Source organism: Sorex fumeus, unplaced genomic scaffold (genome assembly GCF_029834395.1).
Source record: "Sorex fumeus unplaced genomic scaffold, SorFum_2.1 ptg000005l, whole genome shotgun sequence".
In the NCBI taxonomy this organism is placed as follows: Eukaryota; Metazoa; Chordata; class Mammalia; order Eulipotyphla; family Soricidae; genus Sorex; species Sorex fumeus.
In genome coordinates, this window is record NW_026606062.1 from 9,840,666 (window position 1) to 9,854,924 (window position 14,259).

Consider the following 14,259-nt stretch of genomic DNA (forward strand, 5'->3'; position numbering starts at 1 on the left):
AGGGGGGCTCTCAGGAGGAGGTGTGCGGGCCCGGGGTGCGGGAGCCACTAGTCCCTGCGACAAAGAGTGTCCAGGGCACTGTGAGGCCACATGGCCTCGAGGACTCCGGCAGGGGCAGGAGGCACCCACGCCTCACGGCGGCAGGAGATGGGGGCACCGTGTCCCCAAGCCCACGCTGAAACACTCAGGTGGGCGTGTGTGTGGCTGGAAGAGCATCCCTGCTCTTTCTGTTGGCGACACAAGTGAGACCCGAGTGGGAGAAAGCAGGGCATTCACCTCTGCAAGAAAACAGGCAGGTCCCCGGGAGAAGAGATCGATCGTGAGAGATTAAATGTGTAATTGAAGCAAAAGACACACAGGGAGAAGCAAGGACAGCCCGAGCCGGCGGGGAGGAGGTCTGCGAGGGGCGCTGCAGATCACGGGGGTCCCGGAACCCTGGTCCCGGAACCTCCAGGCTGACCCACCTCTGCTCCTTCCTGAGTGGAAGGTCCACAATTCCTTTGAGCTGGGGCAGTCTCTCCTCTCCCGTAGATACCACAGTTCCAGCTGCTGTGCGGTTGGAGTGTGGCGAGGAGCTGTCAGCAAAGCAGGGTGGGAGAGCCCAGAAGGTTCTGGAAAGAATGAAGGTTCTAGAAGGTTCTGGAAAGAATGAAGGTTCTGGAAAAAATGAAGGTTCTGGAAAGGTTCTGGAAAGAATGAAGGTTCTGGAAGGTTCTGGAAAGAATGAAGGTTCTGGAAGGTTCTGGAAAGAACACAACCATACCCCTTCCCCCCTTATCGAGCTGCTGGAATGTCAAGATTCAGGGTCTTCTCCCAGCTTTGGGCTCAGGTACTGTGGGGATTACTTAGTGCTGGCGGTTGAACCCAGATGGGTCACTGAGAGGCCAATGGTTTAAGTCTCCCTGGTACCCTCAGCATTGATCTCTGCCCCTGGCAAGCCCCTTCTTCAGCTGGGCTGTGTGTTCCTGTGGTGATGACACCAGCCCTGCAGAGATCGGAAGGCCAACCACCACGCTGATCGTCACACTCGCCTCATGTTTTGCTCCTGGATGGCCCACTCATTCTTCTTCCTGGACTCAAGGCTGCTTCTTCCCCCAGCTTTTTCCAAACCCTACATTTCCTCTTTAGTGCATCCTCATAATTTACCCCCTTCTGTCAGTGCACAGTTCATTCCAGTATCTCTTCCCCGTTCACATGTGGCTCTAAATCAGTGTTGAAGTGAGTGCAACGTTTTCTAATATCAATCTCACAGCCACCACCTCCAAGGAGAGGGAGAGTTGAATTAAACGCTGAAGGTCAGAGCTGCGAGGTTCAGAACGGACTGTGCAGAGTCACGATGATTTTCATGCCACGGCGAGAAGCAGCTGCTGGCAGCCAGGCTGGGAAGGGACTCAAGCGTCCACTGGGGTTGGACTGGGCAGAAATGAAGGTCACTGCCTAACCTTGAAGGCTGTGATTTTATGAGTCATTCTGGGTCTTATTCTTTCTTCCACTAATTATTGACTCTTGTAATTCCCTGTAGTCTCTCCAAGGCATGATTGTCGATTGTCCTGCAAAGCTGTGGACGCAATGTGAAAAAGGCACAAACACGGTTGAATTTAAGGATTCTCTGGTGATATTTTCAAGTGATCTCGTGACCGTGCCCATCAATCTTATTGTCTGAGTTCAATCTACTTCACAAATACCTAGATTAGGAATGTCTAAAGACGTCCTAATAACCAACCTCTTGCAATTTTTGGATGCTATGACTTAAAGGACATCTCCCCATTGTCTGAAGGGACAGATGCATAGACAATATGGTCCAGAGAACTGCAAAGAAATCCGGGATGCTGTCAGCTGTTGGGAAGCAAGTTGCGACCACCAGGTGGATTCAACTAAAGAGACCTCAGGGTTATCCACCATTTCTATGCAAATCCACAGAGCCATCCAAGCAGCCAGGGCTGAAGAGAAAACTAGAATTATGAGCACTGTCCGTTCAATCTGGGGGATATTAATATCTGAGGGGACTTGGCTCATCTTTCTTATATATGAAAAGTAAGTGATCAGCTTATGCTCGTGAGTGTGTGTGTATGTTAATTTCAACAGACAATGGAAGAACATTGTCCAGCCTGAACCACCTGTCAAAGTCGATCACTGCCACATCTTTCTCGCTGCTCTTTCTAATTTTCTCCCACTTTGACTTTTCATTTTGATATAATATAATTCAGAGAAAAGAATTCCCAACAGCTGACAGCATCCTGGATTTCTTTGCAGTTCCACGCACCATATTGTCTAAGCATCTGTCGATTCAGACAATGGAGATGTACCCTTTAACCCAGAGGAACAGAGGTGACAGTTGCAGAGTATTTTGGAATATTAGAAGATAAAACAATCCTGGAAGACTTGGGGTCCCTCCTTGAGAAACACGTGCATCAAACAGGACAGGAACTGTGACCTATGGGCTGGGGGGGGGACCAAGACAGGGAATCACGGAGGCCCCACACAGAGAGGGTTTCCAGAAGGCAAGTCTAATTACTGTTTCCAAGGCCTCTGGGAGCCAAGCAAGATTTAATTAAGTAAGACTACCGAGTTAGGCCTTTAAACAACATAAGAGTCTTGAGAAATTGTCTTGTCTTGTCTTGTTTTGTTTTTATTTTGTTTTGAGGTCACACACAGCAGTGCTCTGGGATTACTCTTGGCTCTGTGCTTGGGAATTACTCCCAGCAGTGCTTAAGGGGACCACAGATGCTGCTGGAGATCAAATTGAGATCTGCCACATGGAATCCACATGCCTAAACCCTGGCACTAGCTGTCTACCCTGCGAAGTCATCATCAGCTAAAGGGCGAAGGCCAAGGTGAAGTCCCAGACTAAGGAAGTGCTGGAAAAGTTATGGGAAGCAAACCAGATTATTCTTACAATACATTGAGCAGAAAATGAAAGGAGAAAAAAATAATCTAAATCTTCTACAACTAATACCAGGCTATGGAATAGACCAAAAGGTGAGAGTCTGAAGATTGGAGACAAGACTGAGAAGCCTGGGGCTGGAGCGATAGCACCGTGGGTAGGACATTTTCCTTGCATGCGGCTGACCCAGGTTGGGTTCCCAGCATCCCTTATGGTCCCCTGAGCACCCCCAGGAGTAATTGCTGAGTGCAGAGCCAGGAGTAACCCCTGAGCATCGCCGGGTGTGACCCAAAAAAGGAAAAAGACTGAGAAGGCAGAATGGAGGCAAAGCCAGTAGTTCTGAGATGCTGAAGATGGGTACCATGCTGCCTATCTAGAGGGTAAGCGTTAAACACATGCTAGGCATGGCTCTTGCACACGTCCACCACTGGTATCAGGTGTTCTAGCAGGAACAGCCTGCCAGTATCAGGAAAACTCTTGGATCAGCTCAGGAGGGAATGGGGTCATCGGCAAATCTAAGGATGAAAGAACACAGCGTTTGTGGCTGATGTGCATAATGGTCAGACTGCGTTTGTGTCTCACAACCTCTTTGAGGTTTTTGAATTCCGCAAACTTTAGCAAGTATTTTCTGAAGTTGCCAAGGAAACCAAGTAGGTTAAGGGGGAATGTCCTTGTGGTCCTGCGTTCTGGCTCTGAGTTCGAGGTGCTTCTCACCATTTAAGTATCCAGAACCTATGTTTGTCTCGCACTGCTGGGGGAAGCCTGAGAAAAGCTATGGGCCACAAAAATGACACATCTGCAGGAGTTTCTCAAGCTTGGATGGACCGTCTTCCATTTTCAGTGACTTAGCCCAAATACAGTGCATTGATCTCTGGAGAGAGGACTCTTCTCTGAATCCTGACTTCTTTTCTATGACTAGAGAAACTGTGGGCTGTAGTGATAGCACAGCGGTAGGGCATTTGCCTTGCGTGCAGCCAGCCTGGCCGAGCTGGGTTCGATTCCTCCACCCCTCTCGGAGAGCCTGGCAAGCTACTGAGCATATTCAATATGCCAAACACAGTAACAAGAAGTCTCACAATGGAGATGTTACTGGGCCCGCTCAAGAAAATCAATGAACAATGGGAGGACAGGACAGACAGGACAGAGAAACTGTAGGAGATTAGACTTTTTTTTTTTATGAAGTCGAATATCCCGTTTCCTTTCCTGGAGATTTAGGGCAACACCCTGCATTCTGGTCTTTGTCCTCCGGCCCTCCATTGTCCCCGGAGGTTTTCACACAGACATCTAGAAATTAAGGGAGGGGAAAATGGAATGAGGATCATAGGGGTGAGAATGATCTAAAATGCTGTGACTCATAACTCAAGAAAGGCCGTGTGGGATATCCAACATTAGCCAGACAGCTTTGAAAAGATTCTAAAATATGACATTTAGAATCCCACGAAGTTCAAAGATCTCCACAGCTTGATTTCAACAGCACTTTAAATACCCTTAAAACTAAAAGGAAATACCGAATTCTCACAAGTCGTGAAGACACGGGCATCTGACCCCGGCACAAGAAGGATTCTCTGAGTATGTGGCTCCTGCCACAATGGCCACGTCAGCTCGGAGCCCTTTGTACGTTGATAGCTCATCATTCAGAGCTTCTATAATGGGCTTTTAAAAAATAAAAGCAAGGGGCTGGCATGATAGTGCAGCGGGTAGGATGTTTGACTTGCACATGGCCAACCTGGGTTCGATTCCCAGCATCCCATATGGTCCCCCAAGCACCGCCAGGAGAAATTCCTGAGTGCAGAGCCAGGAGTAACCCCTGAGCATCACCAGGTGTGACCCAAAAAGCAAAAATAGATAAATTATTAATTTTAAAAAGTCAAATACAAATAAAAATAAAATTAAAGGGTTTTGTTGTTTGTTTGATTTTTGGCTCCTGGAGTGGGTCTTTATGGCAGTGAATCTCACTATCTGTTAACTAGGATGCTTAGTGGACAAAATTTTCTTAGCATTTATATATTCTGTCAGCTCCAGATATACTTAGCATTAAGCAATCTCTGTTAAATAGGACCTTAACTGTCTGAGGGAGTGTATAGAAATCTTTTAACTTCAAACATATTTAGAACAAAATATAAAAGTCCTCAGGAATCAAAATCAAGCCTGTACTTACTGAACAATGCAGTACCTTGGGATGTTTAAAAGAGGGATGTCTCCTACCACGTTCACGTTCTTTTATATTATGTAATTTTAGAGCTAGTTGTGCTCCTTTATCTTAATTTCAAACTTTAACTTGTGCACAGATTTAAAACATTTAAGGTAATCATAATACACAGATTTACAAATACATTTTGGATGAAATATGCCTCCTGGGGAGATTTTTATTTTGTTCTTTTCAAAGATACAGTACATTTGGTGATCACTCAACAGAAACAGTGTAAGTCAAAAGGCATCAGGGCAATAGCTGTAGAGCATTGAAATAAAGTAATTGCTGATGTAGAATTCTGGACCTAGCGAAAGTTTCCATAATTTCAAGTTTCTATATTTTTCCCATTTCAAGGATGTTATGTAAGTGGAATAAAGTAGGGTTGTGCTTTTACTTTGTGATTCTTTAAAAATCCATCCAGATTGTTGCCTAGATCAATCATTTCTTAACTTTTTTGCTGAGTATAGAGTTCTACATGACGTGATTGTACCATTGTTTCTTTTACCTCTCACCCGTTAAAGGACATCTGGGCTGTTGCCTCTTTGGGACTCTTAGAAATTAAACTGTTATGAGCATTTGCGTTCAGATTTTTGCCCGTGAGTTCTGTTTCTCTCCATAAATTTTGAGAGTAAGTGATGGGTGGTGAAGCTCTGGACATTTCGCTTTAGAAACCAGTGCTGAAGTGTTTTTCAAACTGGTTGGCCCACTTTACACCCTCAGCAGCCATGGGTCAGCCAACAGGTTTTTCCAAATCCTCACTCGAATTTGGTCTTGTCACTATTCAGCACCCAATAGTGCAAACATGTTGGTCATCTAGATTTTTTATATCCACTGCATATCAATTTTCATTCTGTTTGAGACCAACCTTCCCCAGTCTTGATGTGATGAGTGGTTTTGTGTTGAAATGCAGATTCTGAGAGAGTGTATCTGGGTCACACTTGATCCTGCTTTATCGGGTTCTTCCTCTGACAATGAGCTAGCAGAAGAGCAGGGCTTACCTGGCTTGTGATACCTGAGTGGTAGGGTGGCCCCTCTGAGTCCCCCATACATCCCTGGCTGGGATGCAGTCTGGGCACACAAGGATTGTATCCCACGCTGTGTCCACTGGCAATAAAGAGGAGGTGACCTCTTTATCTCTACCAGTTGGTAGAGAATGTCTGAACTCCCCAGTTCACTTCCTCCAACACCACCCAAGTTTGGGGGAAAGCGGGTGGCATCTCATCACTATGGGATGGGACGAAGCCCTTCGCTTCCTACCTGGTATCTGAAGCTGCCTGACACCAATAGGGTATTGGAACACCCCAGTACCACCTTCAAGTCTAAGTGGAAGTTGGGCTCTGCACCCTTCCGTGCTCAGTGGAACCAGAGGAGGGGTTGACCTTGCTGTGGCATTTGATGGAACCACAACGGTTATTGTCACTGTTGTACACAGCTGGTTCCTCTCACCCCAGGCTGGAGAAAGCAGCTTCCTGGGGAACTTTGTTGGCACCTTCTGAGTCATTGACTTTTCAGCACCAAGACTGGGAGGCCCAAAAGTGCTCAGGACTTTGATTCTGAGGGTCCCTGCCTGTTGTCTACTTTTCTGAGTCCCCGTGTCTTTGCTCTTTGGAGAGTTTTGGATCCTACAGTCTCAGAAATGGGTTTAGTGAGGACTGAGTCTTAAAAGTTCAGTAGAAATGGGACCGGAGAGATAGCACAGTGGGTAGGGCGTTTGCCTTGCACACAGCCGACCCGGGTTCGATTCCCAGCATCCCATATGGTCCCCTGAGCACCGCCAGGGATAATTCCCAAGTGCAGAGCCAGAAGTAACCCCTGTGCATCGCCAGGTGTGACCCAAAAAGCAAAAATAAATAAATAAATAAATAAATAAAAGTTCAGTAGAAGGCAGAACCCAGGTGTGCAAGACCCATGGCTGAGATCTCCAGGCCCGCTCAGATCGCGACTGGGCCTGCTCCACCCAGATCCCCAGTTTTCCAGTAGCTTGGCAGCCATACCCAGAAACTGCCCCAGCACCATGTAATCTCATCAACAGCCAAGATCCAGAGACTATAAAACAAAGCTCCTAGAAGAGAGCGACGCAGTATTTCCTGGAGCACATGGCTGCATTTGTGGCCTCATGACCTCTTATACTCTAGCCCACTGGTGTACCTAAAGCAGCACACAAGAGTTTGGTTTTAACATACTTGCTTGTATTCTCTTATATCACTTGATCACTTGATAACCCATTACTCATTGATTTGCCGGAGCTCCGGTAACGTCTCTATTTGTCTCTGTCATGTGCTAGTGTATCCCAATGGCGTCTGCTCACTACAAGAACAAGAAGAGCCTCAAACAGCTTGTTCAGGGTCTTGACGACGAAGTCTGACCATCTCGTAGGTGGGTGGCCATGTATTCTTTTGATACCACGTGGAATCCAGTCAGTAACAGCTCTAGTCCAGTGGTCATCTTCAAATCATATTATGTGTCCAGCCCATCTTATTTTCAATGCCTTGGCAAATGAGACAGCATCCCTGATTGTCAATTATCGACAGAGGTCAGAACTCCGGATTCCTTGTCTCACTTAAGTGAAGCGTGATACTCCAAGCATACCTCTTCCAATTCCTCTTTGGGTGACCCAAATAGCGTTCGCATCCTGTTTTCGTAGGATCCAAGTCTCTGAGGTGTATGTTAGTGCAGAGAGAACGGCAGAGTTGAAAAGATGTGCCCAGAATTGTAGGTTCTTCGTCTTCTTAGCTATTTCTTTGACACTCTTGAAGGCATTCCACATTCTTATATATGGGCTTTAATGGCTCCAGAATGAAATACAAGAACCTTCACACACTTCCTTCTTACTGTGGTGGGAAGATGCTCGCTGATGGGGTGAGTGTTTGAATATTATCTGTAATGAAATATCGTGAACTACTTTATAAAAATAAAATGTATAAAAATCGCAAAAAATATAATTAAAAAGTTCAGTAGAAGCCCGGGAGCACTAAGGCCTCCCACGAGTGGGGGCTTTAGCTCTAGTGATGTGATGGGTCAGGAGGAAGGAAATGTTTCTTTGGGAGCTTGAAAAGTTTCATTCTTGTCCTTTTCTGTCTAGTTTGGGATTCTTCTTTTCTCTATGGCCTCTGGAACAACATGAAGAATCCAACACTAACGAGTCATTGGGATGCTTGAAATGAGCCTTTCTGTGTCAATGCCAGAGTCTCTTCACAAATCTCAAGCTCTCTTCATGACAGGTGGAAGCCCAGATTGGTACTGCTGGAGCTGTCAAGTGGGGAACTGACTGCGATGTTCTTGAGAAAGATGCAACTCTATGGATGTCCATAGTCTTCAGTGGCCACTCTACCAAGTGGTCACGTGACCTGGGACCTTGGTGTGTTGTGGTGTCTTTATTTTAAATATCTACATCTGTAACTTCTTCCAAATCCCAGGCCCTGTGTGTAGAGCAAAAGTGTTCCAAGGCACAGATGGAACAGAAGAACAATAGTATGTCAAAACAATACTGGGGCTGGGTTCTTCAATTTACGTTTACACTTGCCACGATATGGATCCGTTTCCAACAGGATCTGTGGGTTGACATTATATGAACAGGCATATGGGCATCAATCCCAAGCCCGAGTCTTGTCCAAGAGAGCCTGGGATGTTCTACCCAGTCATCTCTCATACCCCACATGTAGAGAGTATCTTGCTCATGAGAGAGCTCCCGCACACGCTCCTCTCCATTCTCTCATTCCTGTAGAGATCCACCGTATGAATCAAGGCAGAAAATGGCACATCACCTAATCCATCAGATCAACCGTTTTCCTGGCGCAGTGATTGGTCAAGAAATGGCATGTGACCACAGCTGGTCCATCACGGTGTTTCCTCGCATCCTGATGGTAAACCTAGGTGGATGGAGGGCAGGAGGATAGTCTGGAACTGGCCCCGAGCGTGCTGGGGCTGTCAGAGCCAAGCAGTCCCTGGAAGAACTTGCCTTTAACACTCCTGACCATCCCCAGGAGACTCCAGAGAGGGTTCATAATGTGAGGGCATAGCCAAGAGCAGCCTCCCTGCTGGAAACCTCTAACTGTGTGGGGTCGCTCCAGACCCCCTGGCTTCTCCGGGAGCTGTCCACCTCCTGCGTCTGAAGGACCACAGACGTCTGCCCTCCCTTCCACCCAGAGTCTCAGGACAAAAGGGCTACCACATCTCCAGTCGCATCTGAATTCCAGCAAGAGTTTTAAAAGTTGCATCATGGTGAGATGCATAGTTACAGAGTTTTCATGATTGAGTTTCAGTCATATAGTGCCCCACCACCTGTCCTTTCACCACTGTACGTTTCCTACCACCAGATCCCCAGTTTCCTCTCTTCCATGCCCCGACACACACCCGCCTGCCTCTATGGCAGATACTTACCTGTTCTACCTTTTTTTCTCCCGGGAACTGTGTCTTGCAATGCTGCAACTGGTAGAGGATCATGCATGACATGTTATCTCCTTTCAGCACCCAGTTCTCATCCAGAGCGACCATTTCCAACTATCATTGTCCTAGTGTTCCCTTCTCTGTCCTAATCACACTCCCCACCCCCTTCCTAGCATGGCACCGTCCTCCTGGCCCTCGTTTATACCGTCTTTGGGTATTAGTCTCATACTGTGTGTTTGTTTAGTATCCCACGGATGAGTGCAAGCATTCTATGCCTGTCCCTCTTCTTCATTTCACTCTGCACAACACTCTCCAAGTCCATCCATGTATCAGCAAATTCCAAATTTCTTTGTTCTTCCTCATGGGTGTGTAGTATTCCATTGCACAGCAAATGAATACCTCCAGTTCCCCACACCTAATGGTCTTGTCCTTTTCAGGAGAAAAAAATATTTGAAGCACCAGGAGTTGGTTGACAGCTGTTTCCAAGAGAGAGGCAGGAGACTCCATCTAGCAGATGGCATGCTCATCCCTGCGAGATCCTGTGGAGAAGTTCAGTGGGTACTGAGCCAGAGTCCCTAAGACACAAGGACCGGGGGATGGGGGTCTGCTCTTCCCCTTGACCTGTGAGCAGCTGGAGCCGACAGAGCTGCCTACTGCATAAGCCAACCACAGTAGGGGGCAGGCAGATGCGGGCCCCACACCCTGGCCCAAGGCTCTGGGGACTCTGTCCTCAGCCCATATGGTTGCTGATTCCCTCTGAGTGTGCAGAGAAATCAGTTGGGGTTCTCATGCCACCCCGTGTCCATGCTGTGGAGGCCCCGGTTCTCTCTGAGAGTACGTAGTCTCCTGAATCATTAACAGGCGGGTACCTGGAAGGTTCTAGAGCATCCGTCCTGCTTGAAGTCCAGGCTCGAAGCTGAGGGTGAGGTATGGTGCAAGCGATTCTGGAATCATCTCCTCATCCTCGGACAGGTCACCCCTTTCCGCTTCTGGTTCTCTGGAAGTATGAGAACAGTGGGAGATTCGGGGTGCTACTTCATCACCCACTCCATGGGGAATGGGTGCAGGAAGCCTGGTTTCATACTTGCTGACCAGCACCCCCGCCCCCACACCCCCAAAACACCATCTTGGAAACTGGCTTGTCTTAAAGAGGCCAGAAATAGAACAGCGGATAGGGCACTTGCCCTGCATGCTGTTGACCACAGCTTCAATCCCCAGCACCCCGCCAGCCCCCCAAAGCACTGTCAGGAGTGATCCCTGAGCACAGAGCCAGCAAGGAGTCCTCAGCTCTGCCAGGTGCAGTCTTTCCCCCAAATTAAAAAAAAAGAGTTTAGAGGGCTGGAGTGATAGTACAGTGGGTAGAGTGTTTGCTTTTTAGGCGGCCGACCTGGATTCAATCCCCAGGGTCCCATAGGGTCCCCCGAGCACTGCCAGGAGTAATTCCTGAGTGCAGAGCCAGCAGTAACCTCTGAGCATCGCCAGATGGGACCCAAAAAGCAAAGAAAAAAAAGGTCAAGAAAGCGGCTCTCAGGAGTGATACTGGGACCATTGGTGGTGGAAAACGGGCACTGGTGGAGGGATGGGTACTCCACCATTGTATGACTGAAACTCAAACACAAAAGCTTGTAAGTCTGTAAATGTACCCCACGGCTATTCACTAATAAAAAATTTTAAAAAAATAAAAGTGGCTCTCCCTGAGTTCAGAACCGGGGGGTGGGGGTCTTCTCTTCCTCTTGACCTGTGAGCAGCTGAACCCCCATCTTCCCAACCTACCCCAAGTACAGGTGAAGTGCTTGATGTGAGGAACAGAATCTGAGGCCCTCTTGGAGAGCACCCCAAGGCCTGTTCCCAGCCAGGTCATGCAAAACAGTATTAAAAAACAAAAGAGGGGCTACCCCCCAACCCAACCCTTTTTAAAGGACACATCCCAGAGTGAAATAAAAAGTCACATGGTCATAGTCAGGTCTGAGTGCAGGGGTATCTGAGCAGAGAGCGGGTGAGAGTTCTAGGGTAGGGGTAGGAGAGTCCAAAAGGCCGTTTACTGGGGCTGGAGCGATAGCACAGCAGGTGGGGTGTTTGCCTTGCATGCGGCCGGCCCGGGTTTGATTCCCAGCATTCCATGTGGTCCCCCAAGCACTGCCAGGAGTAATTCCCGAGTAAGCCCTGAGCATCACTGGGTGTGAGCCAAAAAGAAAAAGAAAAGAGAGGCCACTTACTGGCATCAGCTCCAGCTGCATCCTGAGAACCAGGATGTCCTCAGCACTGGATCCTCAAGGGGCTCCCACCCCCAGGAGCTGTGGTCTCTGTCTTCATAGGTGCGGCTGGGGGAAGGTCTGCAGCCCTGGATGAAGAAGACAGGAAATGCCCTCCTGACCACACTGACAAGCCCGTTCCCCAGAGCCTGGTGACATGTGTCTCTGCCCAGTAGGACAAGATGCTGCCTCATTCCAAGAGCTGGAGGTCATCCCCCAAGATCTTCCAGATGGTTCTGTGTGGGAACACCCCTCGCGTGCATCCTTGCAAAGACCATTAAAATCAAATTCACAGACAGCCAGGAAGTGTTTTCAACCTCCAGAAATAAGGCCCAAAAGAAGATCTCATTACCACTCGGTATCAGGCTGAATGATCTCCTAATGAGCTTGTCTGAAGGTCATCGAACACCCAGAGAATATTCTGGTTTGATTAACAATTGATTAGGTCTGGGTGAAAATGAAGAAAACAGATGAGCTATAATGACCAATCCATTAGACAAGATTGCCCTAAAGGGTTTCATGTAATTGACCTATAAGAACATTTACCAGTTTGGGGTCTAAATCACCAGGCACAATTTTTTTTCACTTTTCTTCCTCACTGACTTACATCTCATGTTCACGTGAATTCTTTGAACCTGAACTGTGATTCTACATTTTTTCCTCCGGCAATTTCTGGCTCCATCCAGAATGATGATTTTAACAAGCTAAGAATTATTATGAACCAAGAATTTGTAATAACTTGTGAAAAAGCTTACATGCAATATTAGTTTATAAAATGTGCCCACGGAACTAAGTATAATCTTTCTCGAGTTAGATATATTTATTCATCAATGTAAGAAACTATTTACCCATCTGTCCACCCATCTGTCCGTTCTCAGCTACCCACTAAAAAACGTGGCATCTGAAGTCGGACACGGGTCCTAATTAAGCCAGGCTGGAGTCTTTCCTGCAACTCACTGGTCCCAGGGCTCTGAGTACTGACATTGTAGGGAACAACTTTCCCTCCATTGTAAGTTGAGGGGCTCGTGGGACTGCGGGAAACGTATATATTTAGCATTTGGAGTGGTGCCCAAATGCCATATTCAGTCAAAATTGTTATGGTTAAAAATCTCCACGTTCACCGGGGATGCGAGTTTTGTGACAGAAATCTCCAGGCTTTCATAGAATCAGGAATGGGTGACCTCCCCCCGCCCCCGCCCCTCCGTTCTTCCGGGAGCTGTCTGTCATGCCCACGAGCTGCTTCTCGTTCCATAGAAGCTCGTTAAAGCCATGATCCAGAGACTCACAGATCTCGGAAGAGAACCACAAGCCGCAGAGATGCCTCCTGAGCCCAAAGTCACCATCCAGTTACAATGCTAATGTCAGCTGTATCACTCTGTTTCAAATTTTAGAGTTTGTGGAGCATGCGGCCACACGACATCTCATGCTCTGTCTCACCGATGTACCAAGAGCAGCACGCCACGTTGGATACAGTGGATGGGGTGGAAATAGAAGGCAACCGATCTCATCCTGATAAAAAAAAAAGCATATATATTATATATAGTTATATACGTATATATGGCTCATCCTTAATACCATGTTAGTAATCTCTTATATAAGAGCTTAATGGCTCCAGGGTGAGATATAAGAGCCTTCACACACTTTTCTCTGAGAAAACTTTTTTGGATCATTTAATGCGGATTATTCATAACAAGCAATACAAAATAAATTACTTAGGACCTGTTTTGGGGGCAGGCTTGGGTGGTGGTGGGAAAATTCAAAATAATGGTGATGGGAAGGTGTAATGGTGGCGGAATTGGTGTTGGAATACTGAATATAATACATGATTGCGAACAACAAAAACAACAAAAATAAACAAAACATTACCCCCCCCCCCCGCCCCAAATCTCCATATTCAGGGACAAACAGATTGTGGACACATCGGGAGACAGTGGCCGAGTGTCCTCCCCAGGTGTGCTGTGAGTGGCCACTGAGAAATGGACTCTCTCATCCTGGCCACAGCAAGAGAAGGCGGGGAAAATTGGAAGGGCGTCATCAGGGTGGGGTGTCAGGGCACCTCCAAATCTGGAGAATCTCTCAGAGCAGAGCTCACCTGGGTGGACGGACAGAAGGACAGAGGACAGAAGGATGTGGGCATTGTGAGCTGGGTGAGTGTCCGTGACCACAAGACCCTGACCTGCCACCTCGGGGGGCCATATTGGGAGTTTGGCTGCAGGAACCCACTGGAACCTTCAGCAGAAACCCTCCCCCATTTTGTGGGGTTCCCTCCCCCTCACTGCCCACATGCTCCCTCCCCGGCTTTGGGCACTGATGAAGGGACAGCGTGATGATGGTGGTACACGCCTGACCAGGATGAGATGCCAAACTGCCCAGTGGGCCTGGGCAGGGAGCAGCCCCTTCCCATGCCGTCTGCCCTCCACTCTCCCATCTCACAGCCAAGGAGTGGGTCAGGGGATAGGGGAGTAGAGACAGAGGGACAGCCTGGCTCGAGGGACGGCTGTGGAGGTCACAGGCCCACAAATGCCAAGATGACATCTGAAGCCGTG